The following is an 18,558-nucleotide window of genomic DNA, read 5'->3' as shown; positions in this document are numbered from 1 at the left end:
GACCTCAGTGTAAAGAGCGCAATTTTAGCTCAGGGAATTAAAAGTGTGAGTGTGTGTGGCTCTAGCGAGCATTTCTATCTTGTGGGTTGGCTTTTCCCCATTTCCTCCTTCAGCCAGCTTTGGACTACTTGCCTTTTGTGGTGCACCGCGAGGCCCTCCAGCCGTTATAACCGGTGTACTGTGGGTGAGGACCTCTGAACTGGTGAAGTTCCTGGCCACCTTCCGGGCCGCCTAAACGCGTCTATGTGGGTGGGATCCCAGAAGTAGGCTCTATAGATATATATATCCTGAAGCAGCACATATAAAATTCTCTTCCGCCCTCCCCCGTCTCTCCTAAGTCCGTCCAAACCCCGTTCCTGCCAGCACTTAGGCTTCAATCCCCGCTCCGGAGGAAACGTGAAGGGATCGATAGTCCGTTCGTTCAGTCAGTATAGCTTTGGGAATCTAAAGCCAGGTTCCTGAAGCCCCGCGGCAGCCGGCCGCACCGTGCTTAAGAGTTTTAAGGAAGACTCTTGGGCGCCTTTCCGCTTGCGAGTTTTAAGTCAGACTCGTGGGCGCACCTCGCTTGGGAGTCAGTAGGACTCTTGGGCACACTTCTGCTTGGGAGTTGTTAGAACTCTTGAGCGCACCTCGCTTGGGAGTACAGTAAGCTTTACTCTTGGGCACTTTTGCTTGGGGACGTGCAGAGGCAGTCCTTGAGCGTCTTAGTCTTTTGGTCTTGGCTTGGAGACAGTTTAACCGTTTGTCTCTGAGCACGAGGCCTGGGGACACTTTTGGAGTTTAGTTCTTGGGCTTAGAGAGCTTGAGAGCATTTGCAGCTTCTGAGCAGAGGCTTGGGAGCATTTCTGGTTGCCTGAGCAGAGGCTTAGGAGACCACTTAGTTGCAGTTTCTGAGCAGAGGCTCGGGAACACTTTTTGGTTTTCTGAGCGCATAGGCTTGGGAGACCCCTGAGCTTTGGCTTCTAGGCAGAGGCTTGGAAGCACTGAGCGTTTTGGTTCTTTGGCTTAGAGAGCTTGAGAGCACCATCTGAGCCAGTAAATTTTTCCTGGTCCCGTGGCTTGTAGGCAAGCTTGAAACGGGAATAGGAATTTTCCTTCTCCCCCGGTGGAGAAGAGCCGAGTGTAGAACCCTTAAAAATCCCCTTGTGAACCTAAAAGTAGAACCTTAGAACCCCTGGTAAAAACCCTTGAGGACCTGAGGGAAGGATAAACCTCCCAAAAGGGACATAGAGAGGAAGAAGTTGTTAAAACCCTTGAGCAGCTTTAATCGCCCCACCCCTGGTGTCGCTGATCCACTCTTTAACCTCCCCGAGATCAGCCTTAAACTAAAAAGTAAAATGTACCGGGCAGCCCCCACCGTGCCCCGCCTGGAGAAGTGGCTAGTGAAGAAGGGAGATTGCCCTTGGGAAGCCGGTTCCTTCAAGGGACCCGACCCGCTCCAGATAGTCAGAAGCGCCTTCCAAGATTTTTGCGAAAAAGAGAAACCTAGGTCCAGTAAGAAGGATAGGTATGGAGCCTGGGCACTTTTCACCGCCCTACAGGACAGCGTGTCCCTAATTAATAAGCTACAGGTAGCTCAGGAAGAACAGGAACAGGAGATAGAAAAGCTAAGGAGAGAAAAGAAGGAACATGAGGAAAAAGCAGCCGAGTGGCGTTCAGAACGCGTTAACTTCATGCTGGAGAAGCAGGGACTAGCCGCTGCCCTCCAAGACGCCCAGCACAAGGCTGAAGTAGCCACCGCTCGTGCCGATATGGCTGAACACGCAGTAATTGAAGGACAGGAGAAGATTGCAAAGTTAACCCATGCTGCCCAGTTCATGGCAGAACAGAAAGTCGCAAAGATAGCCGCAGCAGACCACTCCGCTTGTAAGAGGGAGCTAGAGGCCCTAAAGCAGCACCTGGGAATGCAGCAGGCCGTAATCTCAGCCGTGCATCCCGCAGCCCTCTTGGCCCTCCCCGAAGGTAGTACCGACAGCTGGTCACCCCCTTCGTCCCAGCCCGAGGAAGCTCCACAGCCCCTCCATCCGATAGCTACCAAAGAAATTGTCACCACAGACGATGATGGCAGGAAGACAGACCGAATAGTTAAGGAGACCCGCAATTGGAGGCCCGATGAGCTCCAAGCCATAGCGGATCGAATGGGACCCCTGAACCGAGACTCAGCTATACAATGGTTTGCTCACGTGACCATGTCCCAGCCCTCCGCCAGTGGCTCCGATGTAGCTCAGCTGGCTCGCCATTGTGCCAGCCCCGAAATAGTCACCTCCCTCAACGCATATATTTCTAACCGGAGACTAGCCACTCGCAGTCAGTATGGTGCCATGAAAGAGTTGTGCGCCTTCCTGTGGCCCACCAAGAGTTTAAAAGCCCTGTATATTGCAGAGTCTCAAAAACCCGGAGAGGATCCAGAGGCATATTTAGCCAGGAAACAGCTCCTAGCCGAACTAGCAGACGAGGTAGATTTAGACTTGAGCGACATGCCGGACTTCGACGACTTAGAATTTAGGAGGGCAGTCATAGATGGACTCAACAGCACCACTCGCCTAGCCCTAGCAGGAGTCGAGCCCGGGAGCATTACATGGGGAGAGCTGGAATCCCGCATCAGGAGCATTGCTGGCCTGTTGCGAGAGACCGGCGCCATCCGCCATGTGAAGTCCCCGGCCTCTCGTAGAAAGGAGAGCGAGCCGATAAGTGCAGTCACCTATGCCAATCATGGCCCCCACTCTCAATACCGACCGCAGGGACGCAGCCCGTACCCGGAGGCAAGGGGAGGGATCCTGAGGGGAAGGAGCAGTAGCTTTAACCGGGGAAGAGGACCAAGGGACTACCGCCCGGGAGTTTCCTTTGCGCCCACCCCGAGCTACGGCTCTTCCTCCCAGCAGGGACCCCACGAGCCCCGATTGCAGGAGGCACCCCTAGCCCCTTCTCACTCTCGAGCATCACACCCGTACAATCATCAGGTCTACCCGCCTCCAGATCAGTCTAACGCTTGGGGAGCATCGCAGGGCGACCACGAGGGATACCGGGACCGCGGCAGCACGCCCCAGTCCAGGGACTCCCTCCGTTGGGAACTATGGATGCGCCTCAAAAACATTGGAGCGAACATGGAGCTATTCGATGGAAAGCCCACGTCCGTTCTGATGAAGGCGATCATGGAGTGGGAAGACCAGCAACAGCCCCCAGTACCTCCGTCAGCGCCCCCTTTACCGCCGGACCCTCCCTTCTCGAGTCCCCCGATAGCAGTGGTCCGGGAACGACCGAGCCCCAACAACCCCTTTAGAGGAAGCGCCGCTTCCACCGACCAGTGTGCAGGATCAGAATAGGGTTGCCCTGAGTCCCAGTCTCCCTCCGTGGGCATAGTTGCCAAACTAAAGCCGGACACATGGGGGAGACCGACAGTGAAGGCAGGGATCGGGACTCCCGGGGAAAAGAAGAAGCCTGCCACTCTCCTCATAGATACCGGAGCTTCACTTAATATACTCCGGCCCACCCTAGTCACTAAGGGAACTCAGACCCCCACCACCATGCAGCTCGCCGGTTTTGGAGGCGGCATGCAGGAATCCCAGGTCTGGCAGGATATCCCCCTCTCCGTTGGGAACCTGGCCACCCGGATTTCGGCATGCGCAAACCAGGGAGAAGATGACGGACTTTTGGGCATGCCATTTTTCCGTGCCGAGGGACTGACCATTGACCTAGCAAATGGGCTCCTGTGGCGCATCCCAGGAGGCCCAGACTTTGTCAATGCAGTCCATCGATGTGCAGCCCTTAAGGCCCCCCTTCCTCTCGCCCCCATCACAGGAGACCCCTGGGTTCAGGACTTTCCCGAAGTGTGGGTGACAGACAAGGCCGAGTGTGGGATAGTGAAGGGCGCCTGCGTCCTGATTGAAGGAAAGGACCCCCCTCCCCAACGACAGTACAAGTACCCAGCGGAAGCTGAGGCAGGGATAGCCAAAACTATAGAAGGACTCCTTGAGTGGGACGTCATACTCCCGATGCAGTCCATCTGCAACGCCCCATTGTGGCCAGTTCTAAAAGCAGATGGAGTGACCTGGAGAATGACGGTCGACTTCCGTGCCCTGAATGCCACCACCCCTCCAGTTGCCCCGGTTGTGGCCAAGTACAATGAGATCCTAACGGCCATTGCCGCTGGGTCCCGGTTCTACTCGGTCATAGACCTGGCCAACGCTTTCCACTCCATCCGGTTGCATGAGTCTTGCTGGTACAAGTTCGCGTTCACTTTCCGCGGCCAGCAATACGCATTCAAACGGACACCCCAGGGATTCCACTCCAGCCCCAGTATTTGTCATGCCCATGTGGTTCAGATGTGGGAACGCCTCCAACCCTCCTCGAGGCCCCACGTACTGAGCTACGTGGATGACATTTTGGTCCACGCCCCCACGGAAGAACTAGCCCGCCAAATCACCAGGGAAGTCCTGGAACTCCTCCGCGAGACTGGGTTCAAGGCTAGCAGGGAGAAGGCCCAATTGGTTCAGACCAGCGTCAAGTACCTGGGTCTGACCCTGGGACCCGAGGGTCGCACCCCGGATGCCCAGCGAATGGAGGTCATTTCCAAGCTGCCTGCACCCACCGATGTCCCCTCCCTCAGAGCCCTTCTAGGAACTTTTAACTTTTCCCGAGACTTCATCGAGTCCTTTGCAGACAAGGCTCGCCCCCTTTACGCCCTCCTCAAGAAGAACACTCCCTGGGAGTGGGGACCGGAGCAACAGACAGCCTTAGCCGAGCTGAAGCGCAGTCTGGCCGCAGCCCCGGCCCTAGCCCATCCAGATGTCACCCAGCCATTCTTTATTCAGTTAGCAGTATCAGACAAGAGCATAGGAGCCACGCTCACCCAGCAGCAAGCGGGAACCGCTAGAGTAGTAGCCTATGCCTCTCGCAATCTAACTTCAGTAGAGACCAAGTTCAGCCCATGCGAAAAGACTTGCCTTGCTCTAGTTTGGAGTCTGACCCATTGGGAATTTATCATAGGAGGGTCACGCACAATAGTTCAAACCACTCACACGCCTCTCAAATATATCCTGTCGGGAAAAATACAAGACGGACAAGTATCAAACGCCCGTATAGCGCAGTGGACCCTGGCCCTAGTCAACCGCGGAGTAGAATTTAAAAAGGAGACCACTGAGCCACCCGCCCCCTATGGCCTGTTAGTAACCGGAACCGAGCACGAGTGCCCCCTGGACCCGCCACCGCAGGTTGTCTGGCCAGTCACTTGGGGAGTCCCGCTAGAGGAAGCCCGACAGAACGGCTTCACATGCTGGTTCTGTGACGGCTCCTCCTTTCACGTTGGAGGCTCTCCTCGGACAGGCTACGGCGCCGTGCGAGTGAGTGACGCCCATACTCTCAAAGGTCCAGCCCGCCCCCATTCCAGCCAAGCGGCTGAGGTGCAAGCGCTTCTGGCAGTGCTTGAGTTTGAGCCCCCAGAAAGCCCACTTGCCATTTACACAGACTCGGATTGGACGGCCAAAGCCGCCACGGTCTGGCTCCCGGTATGGCAGAATCAGGGGTGGAGAGCTAGCGATGGGAAACCCGTAGCCCACCTACAGCTATGGCAGCAAGTAGCAGCACTCCTTCAGTCCCGCTCAGGCCCAACGCAGGTTACCCATGTCAAGGGACACCAGAAGACAAACTCAGAGACCGCTTATTGGAATGACCAGGCAGACCTCGCAGCCAAGGCAGCCGCCACTGAAAATGCTCCCCTACCGGAACCAGCTACCGATTGCCCCTTACACCCTGTCACCACTCGCGCACAAGCCCGCAGCCAGGCTCAGGGAACTACGGGAACACTAGACCTAGCGCAACTACAGCTATCTGACCCAGAAATAACTGACCTCCTAACCGCAGGAAGAGATCAGACAGGAAGACTAATGATCCGAGAAGAGGAAGGCATAGTTTGGGCAGTAGATGCAGCCGGTGAACGCCACTGGGTAGTGCCATTGGAAGTTAGGGCTGATTTAATTCAGTTTGTCCACGAGCAGGGACACCGAGGCAAGGACCTGACTCTGGAAAGGGTAAAAGAGGTTGGATGGTGGCCTGGCATGCGCACCGAAGTAGCGCAATGGGTGGACAACTGTCTGTCCTGCGCTATGGTCAATGCAGACCCCACTGGACCTAGAGCTCCCCTCCAGCATCAGAGAATTAACGGACCCTGGGCTCGCATACAGATTGACTTTATCGGCCCCCTTCCCCCCACTCCACGCGGCAATCGCTACTGTCTCACTGTCATAGACCCCTTTAGCAAATGGGTCGAAGCGTTTCCGTGCAAGCGCAACAATGCAGCCACCACAGCCAAACTATTGTTCAACAATGTCTTTTCAAGATGGGGCATCGTGAGAGTCATGGACTCCGATTTAGGCTCACACTTCATCGGAGAAGTCACCCAGGAGCTTTGCAAGGCACTAGGCATCCAGCAGCGCTTCCACATAGCCGGCCACCCTCAAGCCTCGGGCGCCATAGAAAGAACCAACCGGACCCTCAAGGAGGCTCTCCGCAAAATGGTTCGCTCCTCCGGGAGAGACTGGGATGAAAAACTCCCCATAATCCTAATGGCCATCAGAGGCACCACCGCAGTTCACGGGCTCACCCCCCATATGGTAATGACAGGGCGAAGAATGCAGCTCCCGGAAGCCTTCTGGCTAGATACGCAGCTCCCTTCTGATATGCAGCCCGTAGTGATTAATGACGCTTGGGTCCAGGATCTGCTCTCATCCATACACGCTGTCCACATGCAAGTGGCCCAGAAGCTGGGCACCGCTCAAAAAGATATGGACCGCAAATTAGGATGGGTCAGGAACCCCAGGCAGTGGGAGGAAGGACAGCTCGTTCTGTACAGGAAGTTCTCGCAAAAGGCGCATTCACTAGCAGCCAAATGGCAGGGCCCAGTCCCCATCACGAAAAGAGTCTCCCCAGCCGTCTATCAGGTAGCTATCCAGAGAAAGACAGGAGGCACTTGGTTAAAATACTTTCACGCCTCTCAGTTAAAAGAATGGAAAGGGAAGCCGCTGCAAACTGCCCCTCCTGTGTATGATCCTGGGGGAGCCGCCACCAGCCCAGCCCCCCTCTGCCCAGTGATTCGCCAGATATCCCTTCACCCTGGGCCAGAGATACCCTGTGTTCCCTTAGACCAGACCTTTGTAGCCTTAGTATAAAAGAAACAGTAGAATATGTAGATATAGGTGTGAATGTCAAAAGTTTTTCCAGTTCTATTCTTTAACTTCATTAGGCGGGCCCCACAGTTGGGACCCTTGGGGAAGACACGGCAACCAAAGCCAAATAGGACCACCACCGAGAGTGATTCTTAATTGGATTGTAAGCCGCATGTTCGGAAAAAAAATTGCACAGGCAAAAGAGATTTGCTGTGTGTGAAAGTGTTTGGAGAGGCTTTAGCCCAAGAGTGAATGCATTTCCAATATTGGAGACACACCAATGAAGGTGATCTCTGTATTTGAAAACATTTCACCCGCCGTGCTGGTGAAGATCCCGCATCTACGTAGATTCGGGGTCTCACCTGCCAGACCCACGCTTTCGCATGATGGTCGGCTTTGGCTTTGAGGGCCGTGCCTCCCCTGGAAAAGGTCCCCCAGATAGCCCAACACCTCCCTTTTACTAATGTTTATATTCGTCATGGTGAGTTGCTATACGGCGCCACCAGTCCGTACGCTTTAGTGCAAAGGTAAAAGACCCGCCAGTATTTTGTAAATATGTGCCCTCTGGAATATGTTATTGGGGTGCGTTCGCCACGCACAAGGGGCAGCGTGCCTCATTTACATAGCCAGGATCCCCCGCGCCAAGATGACCCCCGAATAACCCAGACCCAGTGGCGCCGGCAGATCTCGGCCGCCTCCGCCGCTTTTCGATAAACGCCGCCGAGCGCCCTCGGCTCCACTTCGGCCCTTTCCGCCAGCAGCCGCCCACCCCACGTAATCTTTTCCCTTGCCCGTACCGTACAAGGGAAAAGAAGGGGGGGAGACATATTGAAGATATAATGAAGCCCTGCCAGGCCTTCCAAGTGAGGGCAACCCGAAAGTACCCCAGACCCGTATGCTTCGTGCTCAGTGCATTTTTCTTTTTTGCTCAGTGCATTTTTCTTTTTGCCCGGTGTACCTTTTTTTTTTAAAACCAGAAAACGGGGCCTCCCGAGGGAGTCCCTCCAAAAATTGGTTGTCCTGCAAAGATATGACGAAGGCCTATTTTTGTAAATTAAAGCGAGGGCCCCCGTCTGCAGCAACCCTTATAGTTAATGGAAACCGCTCTCTAGTTTTTTCCTTTTTAGAACGGCAAGGCCAGGCCAAGCCGGACCGATAGCTCTCAGCCCGCAAAGTAAAAGCAGCCCGCCGCCAAGCAAGGGGCACCTGAAGGCCACATAGTCTAGGCACCCAGGGACCCCTGGGGCGAGTTTGCATAATCCCGCCTAACGCACAGCCGACCCCTGCTCGACGTAAAGACGTCCCCCCTGAAATATACAAGCCTTAGAAAGAAACCTTCGCACAGGAGTTCCCCAGAGCAACAAGCTGGAAGGCTCGCTTAGTGCCTCTGGGACTTCTCGTTCGAGCCCCACCTAATAGACAGTGCTGGCAGAAAAACGCCCCCCCTTTTCTTTTTCCCTACTTCACTTCATTTATTATGCTGCAACAAACTCAGGGAACCTGTACTTATATCCGCAGGCCTCCCCAGGATATTTTCGGCACAAAAAGGAAAAGGAAGGCCAGGAGATGAGGCACCTGGCTACTCTGTGTTTGCTCGTGCTGGCAGGCACCCTAATAGAGGGACGCCCGTCCAAATTAATGCCCTACCCCCACTGGAGATGTATAAATACCCTGGCAGGAAATGAAATGATGGTCTGCAAGGTTGTGCAGCAGAGCAATATGACCACCCCCACGGATCGCACTAACTTCCGCAGTTGCGAAGAGCAGTGGATCCGGCCCCCAGAGCTTGTTATTTTATGTGTGGGAGTAAAAACTCTGTCCCAAGAATTAGTATGCTACTCGCCTACTGACACAGTGTCACCACTTGCTCCGATCCCATGTATGTTTCTTCCCCGTATAAGGCCAGCCCCCACCGCAGTCCCGGTGGTAGACAAATATACCACCCCTGCCAATGTCGAAACCTCGCCATTTGTCACTGAGGCTTTCGGACCATACTGTGAAGTTATCTTAGTGTCGGCCGCAGTATGGAAGGCAGGAGACCCCTTTAGAATGACCATCCTACTAGGCACCACTGCCACTGAATCTGCATCAGTCAATATCACGCCCCCTTCAGGCGCAGCTCTCTCCTTTGCTATAGAGCGCTGGGAGAACCTGACCTGGATTGTAAAAGAGGAAGACCTAGACAAACACGGCCCACCCGATTGGATACTGGTTCAACAGACGCCCGAATGCCAAACCAAGCCCCTAGTAGAGAAATTTCACCGGCTTGGACTGCTCTTTGTAAATTTGACTCACGAACCAGGCAATTATTCCCTGCTGATCCGGACCCAGGAGACCCACACCATTCAAATTGACCCTTTGATTGCTAGCAATGAACAATTAAGCCAAGGCGGCACGCATATAGTGGGCTCCCATGTTTTGAAAACTGACATTCGAGAGAGAGTTCTAGTCCGCCCGCAAATGTCTTTAAAAGAGATCCGCATAGACTTAGCTGAGCTAAATGTAACCCAGAGGCTGCCGCAGTGCGCTCCCTATCTGGAGGCCGGTAGCAAGGGTTGGAATGCATGGCTACAACTGTGGATCGATCCCTCTCCCTCTCTCTCGCGTGCCAGACGAAGCATTGCCGACTGGACTGCTCCTGCAGCCGGAGGCTTAGCAATCATGGATTCGGTCAACATTGAGACTCTCGCTAATAAGTTTGCCCATGTCACGACTAGCATCTCCGACTTAGGTAAACCGGTGGTGCAGTCCCTAAATTCCATTTCGAATGGGCAACCCGAGATCAGCTCCATTTTAGTTAACTGGGAGAGTCAAATTGAAAGAGATTTTTCTCTGCTGCTCAAAGGAACACAGTCTTTTGAACGCAACGTGTCAATAGCCGTGGCATGTATGCAAGCCCAACAATTAAACCAGGCTGTGGCCATGGGGCTAATTCGGCAAGCCACGGACGGGCACCTGCCCCTGGAAATTAAAAGATTGATTATGCCCAAATTGTCACCCATAGAACTGGAGCTTGAATCCTGGTGGTCTCTCGTAAATTCCTCATTCTCACCGACCACCCAGGAGCTTAAATTATTTTTATTAACGGCCAGTGCGCACGAGTCATTCCATGTGTATCCAGTCGTGCCTCTGGGACTCCAAGTCAGCGACACCGAAGTCCTCTACGCCCGCCACCCCGACCATTGGGCCCGCTTCACCCCGACTGGATGGCAGCTCGTCAGCCTCCAAGGGTGCCAGCATCGAGACCAGACCGGCTTCATTTGCCAAGACCAAGCCTTTGCACCACATCACCCCTGTGTAGCCCCGCAAGTCGACGCCCTCAACGAGTGCCCCTTCGAGGTCGTCCGGGAGAACAGCTCCGCTGTGGTCTACATTGGAAAAGGATGTGCCTGCGTGCGAACGGCCTGCGACTTTGTGATCCTGAACTCGTTCCAGCTCAAGCCCGTGATCCCGGGAGTCAATCGCTGCTTTTGCAACCTGTCTTCGGTGGCAGCCTGCGACTTCACCTACACGGTACCGGTCTGGACCCAAGAAGAGATCCTGGTGGCACCCTCCATCTATCGTTATGTGAAGCCTGTCGCCCTTGGCATCGGTCTGGAATTAATCCACGAGCTCCTGGCCCACCCGCAGCTCCACCGCACCCTCCAGAGCATCCAGAGGGACGGGGATACTACTGCTTTGGTTGTGTCCCACAACGGAAAGGAGATTTTGGATCTTGTCCAGCGGATTAAGACCACCGGCGAGCATTCGTGGTGGGAAACCCTCTTTGGCTGGAGCCCCACTGCCACTGGAATTTACAATTTGGCTTTGCACCCGATCGTTGTGATTTTGGCCTTTCAAGTTTTATTATGTGCCTCATTACTTTATTTGGGCTGTTGGAGCCGCCGACAGCTCCAGCAACTCCAGCTGTCTTACCGTTTGGACCATTACAATCCAGACCTCCTCTTGCCCTAATGGTTATTCTTGGCGCCCCGTTTTCAGCCCTTGTTTGTTTTATTGCTTGTGCCGGTATGGACTATGATTATGTTTATTACTATGTGTACGGATCCTGAGCCGGCCCCATGGACGCTTTGCTGCCGGACACCGCTCCGAGGCCCTCTTGTGGACTAGGGGGGGACATATTTCTCTGCCTCCCAGCCCACGGCCCGCCTACGAACGACCGCCAGCGGCGCCACCTCCATGAGGACTAGAACTGTGTGCCTGAAGCCCTTCTTGCCGCCAGCCGACCCTGCTCTGCGGATTGACGCAGACAGCAAGGGGGGGTGGAAGCGTGTTTTGGGACACATGGACTAAGCTTGCGTGTTCTTGTAAATATGCAACCCAGTCCAGCAGCTATACTGCGGACTGAGCCATCTGTGATCTTTGTTGCTCTATGGTCTTATGAATTTCTTGCCATTGCTTCTTATGAATTTTACTCCCATGAATTTAGCCCCGAACTAGTCCCTCCCTCTATCTACTGCAAGTGCGCCCATGAACTTTATCCCGATGAATTTGATTTTAACCTTAGGAATTGCCTTTTTAACCTGACTCCCTCCGCCGAGGTAATTCTAGCCTATTTATCATTTTATGAATTGGGTTTTATCCGGGACTTCTCCTGAGCAGTCTCTTTTAAGGGTCATTTTATTCCTGATTTTAGACTCTATGAATTTGGTTTTAATCTGACTATATGAGTTAGTCTTTTAATTGCGAAGTTTATTTTTCTGACCCCCTATGAGCCCTTCCGCCGCTTACCCTCATGAATTATTTCCTCGCACTTGCTTTTATCATTGCTGCTTTTATCTATGAGTTGGTTTTAACTTCCTGGTTTATTGCTTTTAATCATATATATATCTATGTATTTATGATTTTAACCATCTATGAATTGTTCCACCCTCTATGAATTGATCTATGCCTGACTTGCACTTTCCTATATGAATTATTCCCTCACCTATGAGCTTTGTTTTAACTTCCTATGAAGTAGCCTGCTTTTATTCTTACATTCATGAATTGTATCCATGAATTGCCTTTGCTTTTGATCCTATGCTTATGAATTAATCCATGTATATGAATTGCTCCTGGTTTTTAATGCTTTTAACCCATCATGAATTCCGTATGAATTACCTTCATCCATGTATTGCTCAATGTACACAAATATGAATTATTGCTATTTATACGCATGAATTGCTCATTGCTGCCTATATCACTATGAATTGCTATTACTTATGAATTATTGCTATTTATTCTGACGATTGCACTCAGCACACCCCCTGGTGTGAACCCAGAGACCTGCAGCCCATTGGCTGATCTAAATTGCACTTATTCGGTTAGGTGGTTCTCCAAACTAAATTTTTGAGTGACGCCTCCCCCTCCTTCCCTTCCCACTCCTTCTTCGCTCGAAGCTCGACCACCGGACATTGCCGACCACCTCGCCTTTGAAGTCAAGTTCGGAGACCCGCGCGCCTGACGTCCCGGGGTCTCCGAGGGGGGGGAATTGTTGCCAAGTAGGCCCCCTCCCCTGCTTTAAAGCCTGCCATGAACTGTGCTAAAGTTTCCTGCATCACTGTTTTACTGCTGCACCAAAGACTGCTTTGCACGTGTGTGTTCTAATACACGTGTCAGTTTCCTGCCTGCGTGTCAATTACCTTGCTGCTACAATAGACTGTGTAGTTTACTGACTCCATGTTTGGATAACTGCACAAAGGACTCTCTTTCTGGGCAACCCTGCCCTGACCTGTATCTGGACTTCCCAGTGTGTGTGTTTGGACTGTGTTACTAGTGTGCCCCGTGCCTGCACTGCCATCTGCCACGGACCGTGCCTGTTCCCTGCCTTGGACTGTGTTTTAAAGTGTTGTTCCCGCTGCCTCCATGGAAGCCTGCCTCATATGGGCCCAAGCCGCTGCTAGCAGCCGGGCGCCTGCCGGGGAAACCTCCAGCGAGCCTGGCTAGGCGCTCCCTGGTCAGTTCCCGCCTGGAGCCTCCCGCGGGCCGGTCCCCGCGCTTGCCCTCGCTACCGGGCAGCCTGCTATCCAGCCCCAGCTATGCCCAGCCGGCATCCATGTTCTCAGGCACCCAGAAGACCCTGGGAAGGAGACTGCTTTGAGAAGCCATTTCGGCGAAGCGGGCACACCACGTCCGCAGCGAGAGCCCCTCGCCCCGCTCTGCATATCTTAGGAGCCGCCCCGGAGAAGGAACTAAGTGCCGACCATCCCAAGCACTTAAAGAATGCATCTCAAAGAAACCTCCGCATTCCAAAGCTGATGACATCAGGACAAGCCCTGTCCGCTGGAACATCCTTTCAGCCCACTTGGATTTCCCCCTCCCTCTTTTGTCCCCTCTTCCTGAGGTGTCACTTATCACAATCTGATTACTAAAGTGGCCCATCCAAGCCATTCAGTAGCCCATTAGACCCTTTGTTTTAATCTGTGAGAACCACCAAGTACAGCACCAGCCCCAGGGTACGTTTTGGGGTATTTAAGCTGGTCTCACAGACCACTCGGTGCCTCGGCCATTCCTATCCAGACTTCCTTGCTGTCCATCTGTGGTCCCAGTGCTGGCATTGGGCCACCCTCGCTGCCGTGTCTCTGCTTCGCTCCAGGATAAGTGAGTATTCCCCCCTATCATCGTTGGGAACCAGCTAATGCGAACGTCTCTGTATTTCATACCCTGTATTTCTTAGGTCTTGTGTGTTCTCTGTATGATTGTGCAAGCTAGGCTTACGCTACACTCAATACACGTGTTTGGAACTTATTCGTTGTCTGCCTCTTTTTCACTAGAGTGTCTGGGATCGGGACCTCCGTAAACATAGGTTATGATCCTCGCTTAATATTAATAGTTACAGACTGCTACAGCTAATTCCCCATTATAATAAAGAGCAGTTCTGGTAACAAGTGTTACACGTTGTTGTGAATTCAAATGGACGAGAGAAGAATGAGGTACATTCACTGCTCTGAAATTCCTTCGAGTAAGGGCAGGTTACAAATGTACTAAATAATTAATAATAAATGCATTTATATTTTAATAGATTTGTTGTTTCTTCAAAAGCATTTGATTTTTTAAAAAATGTCACTATCTCTGCTGAAGATTCTCTTTCACAATCATGCTGAATAAAAGGTCAAATAGCTTCTTGAAGGAGCAGAAGGCACTTCTGCATACACAAGAGAGGGAATAGATCTTTGATAACTGTGGAGCTTTGCCATAGTTAGTTTTTTATTCTCCATCTCCTGTCAGTGTCTCTCTCACTGTGATTCTGGCAATATGCTGGATTTGAGTCTACTGTCACCTGAATTTCTTAAGATATGAAGTTTCTTAAGATATGAAGAAAGAAGCTAAAACTGTTGTTAGTTTCTTAAGGTGTCACTGGACTCAAGGATGTGGCTTCCTTTATTGAATCAGGCTATTTCATTTTGGGTCTTCTTTTCCTAATGCCTTTCACCTTTCCTAACATTATTGTCTTTTCCAGCAACACTTGTCTTTTCATGATATTACCAAAATATGAAACCCTCAGTTCCGTTATTTTAGCCTCTAGGGGGAATTCAGGCTTGATTTGAACAAGAAGTAGAGGTGTGGGATTTGACTCAGGAATACCAAATATATACCCCAAAATACATACTTGGAATTATTCGGGTATATCCAAATATATCTGTCATATTTGGATAAACAGCTATTTACATTACTGAATTATCCAGATATGTTCGGGAATATCTGAGGAGAGTTTTACAGAGATCATGGCATCTCCGTTTTTGGAATTAAAATGTAGATTAAACATTTCCAGGCTGTGGGCCATTGTTTTGTTTTTCATATTTATTAACATATTCTTGCTAAGATTTTGATGGACTCAGTTTCTATCATTTGAAATAGCTCTGTTGGTATCCCATCTACTCCTGGTTATTTGTTTTTCCCAATTGTTTTGATTGCAGCTTTCACTTCACTTTCTAAAATCGCAGGTTCCTCATCAAAAGAGTCTTCTTTGAAGGACTCTGTCATCCTTTCATCTCTTCTGTATAATTTTTCAGTGTAATGTTTCCATCTTTGTTTTGTCTTGATCAAATTCTGTATTTCCATGTTGATCTTTGAGCATTCCTCCCCATGGTTTGAATTTCCTGGATCTTATGGAACAGGTTTCCTCTTCTTCCTTTTTTGTTGTTGTCTACTATTTTTCTGCCCTGGTTATAGTTCTCTATTTTTTTAATGTGCAAGTCACTGAAAAGCTACATTTAGAATTCTGATTCTATTTTTGTCACCTTTTGCTACTTTTCTATTTTTAGCAATTTTACTTTTGCTTCTTCTCTATTTTTAGCAATTTTAAGAGTTTAATTAATCATCCATCTAGGCTTCTCTTTTCTTTTGGCTACAGGAATAGTCTTTGCATAATCTTCCTTGGTAATATTTGTGGTTTCAGCTCACAGTTTTTTTTGGTTCTCTTTATTAAACATACAGTGTAATCCTATGGAGAGTTACTTCAGTCTAAGTATATTGACTTCAATGGGCTTAGACTAGAGTAACTCACCATTGGATTGCACTGTTAGTAGTGCAAATCTGTTCTTTACCAGGTCTTTACATTCCTCAGGAATGTTATTTAGATTATACTTCAGCACTGCGATTCTTCTAGTATTTCTTTTCAGCTTTATTCCAATTTTTGATATTAACAATTTGTGGAAGCACTGATCCGAGGGGGGCATGGTCCCCTTCCACCTCTTTCTTTACTTCAGTATTCCCTGTGTTAATGGACCTAGTCGGAACAGAGGAACAGTGGGCAGCCACCTGTCCAGACCCCCACTTCCACTTGTGAAGAGAAGAACCCCACAGGGTGGGGAGCTTCCCCCCTGCAGGCATGTGCGCTTGGTGAGTTCTGTGGATCATCCTTCCCCCCAGCCGCGACGAACATCTGCCTGGCATTTCAAACCCCAGCTATGCTGAAGGGGGCTGATAGCACTCCTCTCCTGCACACAGGCAAGATCCTGCCCCATTTACCTCACTGCCATATGAGGGGGGGCAGGTGGGATGGAGGCAGTATGCAACAGCAGTTCACACAGGATCAACGTCCTCACTCTTTTCAGAGACCAAGTCACCCAACAAAGTAGAGGCACCTGGTGGATCCTTGGGGCCGCCGCCCCCTGGTGGTCCAGAGCCAGGGACCATCCACAGGGATGTGCTGTGGGGATGCCCTGGGAGGGAGTGGAGGATGGGGGGAGATACTATCAGCCGCAGGCAAGCAAAAAGGCAGGGAGGGACTGGTTGTTTGACACAGACTGTATTGGCTGCCAACAGTGAAGATGATGTTTGGCCACATGCTGCCAACAGTGAAGATGATGTTTGGCCACATATTGCCAACTTCCCTGAGCCAGGACAGGAGCTGTGCCTATTTGTGCAGCAGTCAGAGCCACAAGAGCCATCCTTTATGCTGTCTTCTCAGGAGTGTGGTTGAGTCCCAGACTGCCCAGGGAATGGTTCCGTGGGAGGGCACGAATGGCAATTGAGAAAGATCATCTGGGGCTGGAAACAGACATGCTCCTTGGACTGCCTGATGGGTCATGAGTCGTAACCTGCCTGAAAGGGAAACAGACAGATGTGTGGTGAAGGGCCTGGCCTCACACAGGCCATGGCCAGGTCTGCCACTTCTTGGGAGGGTGTCCACGGGCAGGGGCAACAGTGGTGTCTCTATTATCACAAGTGCTGGTGGCAACTAGATGATGATGAGAAGTGCACCTTGTCTGCATCTGGCTGTTCTACTTCCATGGCTGCTAGGAGTTCTGTGAAGGAGACAGTCAAGGGGTCATGTGGCCACCATTGCAGGGGAGTTGTGAGAGTGAGTACACAGTCACTCCAACCTGAGGCTGTACTCTCCTGCCTAGCTGCTTGGAATCCTCTCTCCCAAAACAGCTGTATCAAGTGCAGCTCCCTTCGTGATTGCTCCTTTGGCAGGGATGGGCCATGCCTCCCTCCACTGGCAAGCCTCAATCACAGAGGCCACCATTGGGGGACATGCTAGTGAGAGGAGAGGAGAGGATAGGCTGATGTGAACAGGCAAGCCAGGCCAGCAAGCTCCTCAGCTCCTTCTTACTTGTCAGTGCGCTCTCAACCTTCCCTGAACCAGAACTCTAGAGATGGGTAACCTGTAAGGCAACTCGGGTGATGCTTGTTGGTCAAACATTCTGGACTTAGCTCTCCTCCTGTATGTGAATGTGAGGTGCACCCAGAATTTCACAAAGTTCCCACAGCACATTCCTGCCTTGCCACTGTGAACACCCTCTTTCACCTCATGCTCTAAGTCTCCATGGCAGAGGGCTCTTGGACACAGCCTCTGGCTCTGGGTTCATGGGTGCCAGAGATTATGTAGGGAGGCCGGGGGACTGATTGGCTGCTGGGGAAAGGGCTCGGCTGATGTGGGTAGGGAGTGGATTGGTCACCACTGTGGCAAGCATCCTATGCTCCGCTCACCCGCTTGGGTGGGGTTGGGCATGGGGGTGTGGGGAAATGTGAGTTTTCTCCTAAATGGGTGCATATGGACTATGGCATCACTTTTCGAGGTGTGACTTTCTGCAATTACAGGGGGCATTCCCATGCCTGAAATTGCTTAGTGAGCAGACTAACTAGCATCCCACCCCCATCCTGCTCCTGGGCCCTCCAGCACAGGGACAAGCCCCAGTTACACCCCACCTAAATGCTGTGGCTGGGCACCAGCAGAGGACATGGGTGGGGTAGCACCAGGTTGCTGTGCTGTCATGGGGGGTGGTTACGCCTGCGTACATTCGGTCTATGCTGGTGTAACTCCTAGTCGGCTTCCAGGGTGCTTTTGGCCTTAATTGCTAACCTAAGCATTTTACAGTTTAGCCTTATGATCCCACCCTGAAATGACTACTGATTTATGTAGATTTCTAGATATGTGTCACAAAATGGAGTGGTGATTGTCAGATGCTTTAGTGATTCTCAAAGATATAACAGCTTCAGGGAATATTTTTTCTGAGATCTAGTTTCTCCGTGTTTTGTGCAAGTCCCATTTTATAAACATGAGCTACATTTTAAAAAAGAGAAGTTCCTTTTTCCATCCTTACGCATGCTGTTTTTGTTAGGAAAACAACCTAATTAACTTCCTGTGATACAACAAACTTGCATTGAAAAATAAGCTTTAAATAAATATCTAATATGTGATACCTAGTCCAACCAATACTGTAGTCTTCTGGCATGTTATCCAGGCAATTGCCACAGTCAATCTACAAACAATTAAAAAATCTGGCTTCTCTCTCTCTCTTTTGTTAAGAAAACTTATAAGTAACCCTCACTATTTCCTTTTTATTGTACAGAATGTGATAATAAGGAGCCTTTGGGTAACCTTGTGGAATGAACTATATAGAAAACTAATAAATATTTTAAATTAGTTTAACTTATTCTGACAAGTAGGCCTATCTTTGACAGAAGAGGT

The 18,558-nt window shown here is 51.0% G+C and overlaps 1 protein-coding gene across 2 annotated transcripts in view; it reads left to right on the top strand.

Annotated features, from left to right (window-relative positions):
* ARHGEF3 (Rho guanine nucleotide exchange factor 3) overlaps window positions 1-18,558 on the top strand; it is a 273,489-nt gene that overhangs the window by 197,079 nt on the left and 57,852 nt on the right. The window lies entirely within an intron of this gene.

This window comes from Eublepharis macularius, chromosome 4 (genome assembly GCF_028583425.1).
Source record: "Eublepharis macularius isolate TG4126 chromosome 4, MPM_Emac_v1.0, whole genome shotgun sequence".
Classification (NCBI taxonomy): domain Eukaryota; kingdom Metazoa; phylum Chordata; class Lepidosauria; order Squamata; family Eublepharidae; genus Eublepharis; species Eublepharis macularius.
This window is presented reverse-complemented; position numbering and strand designations above follow the sequence as displayed.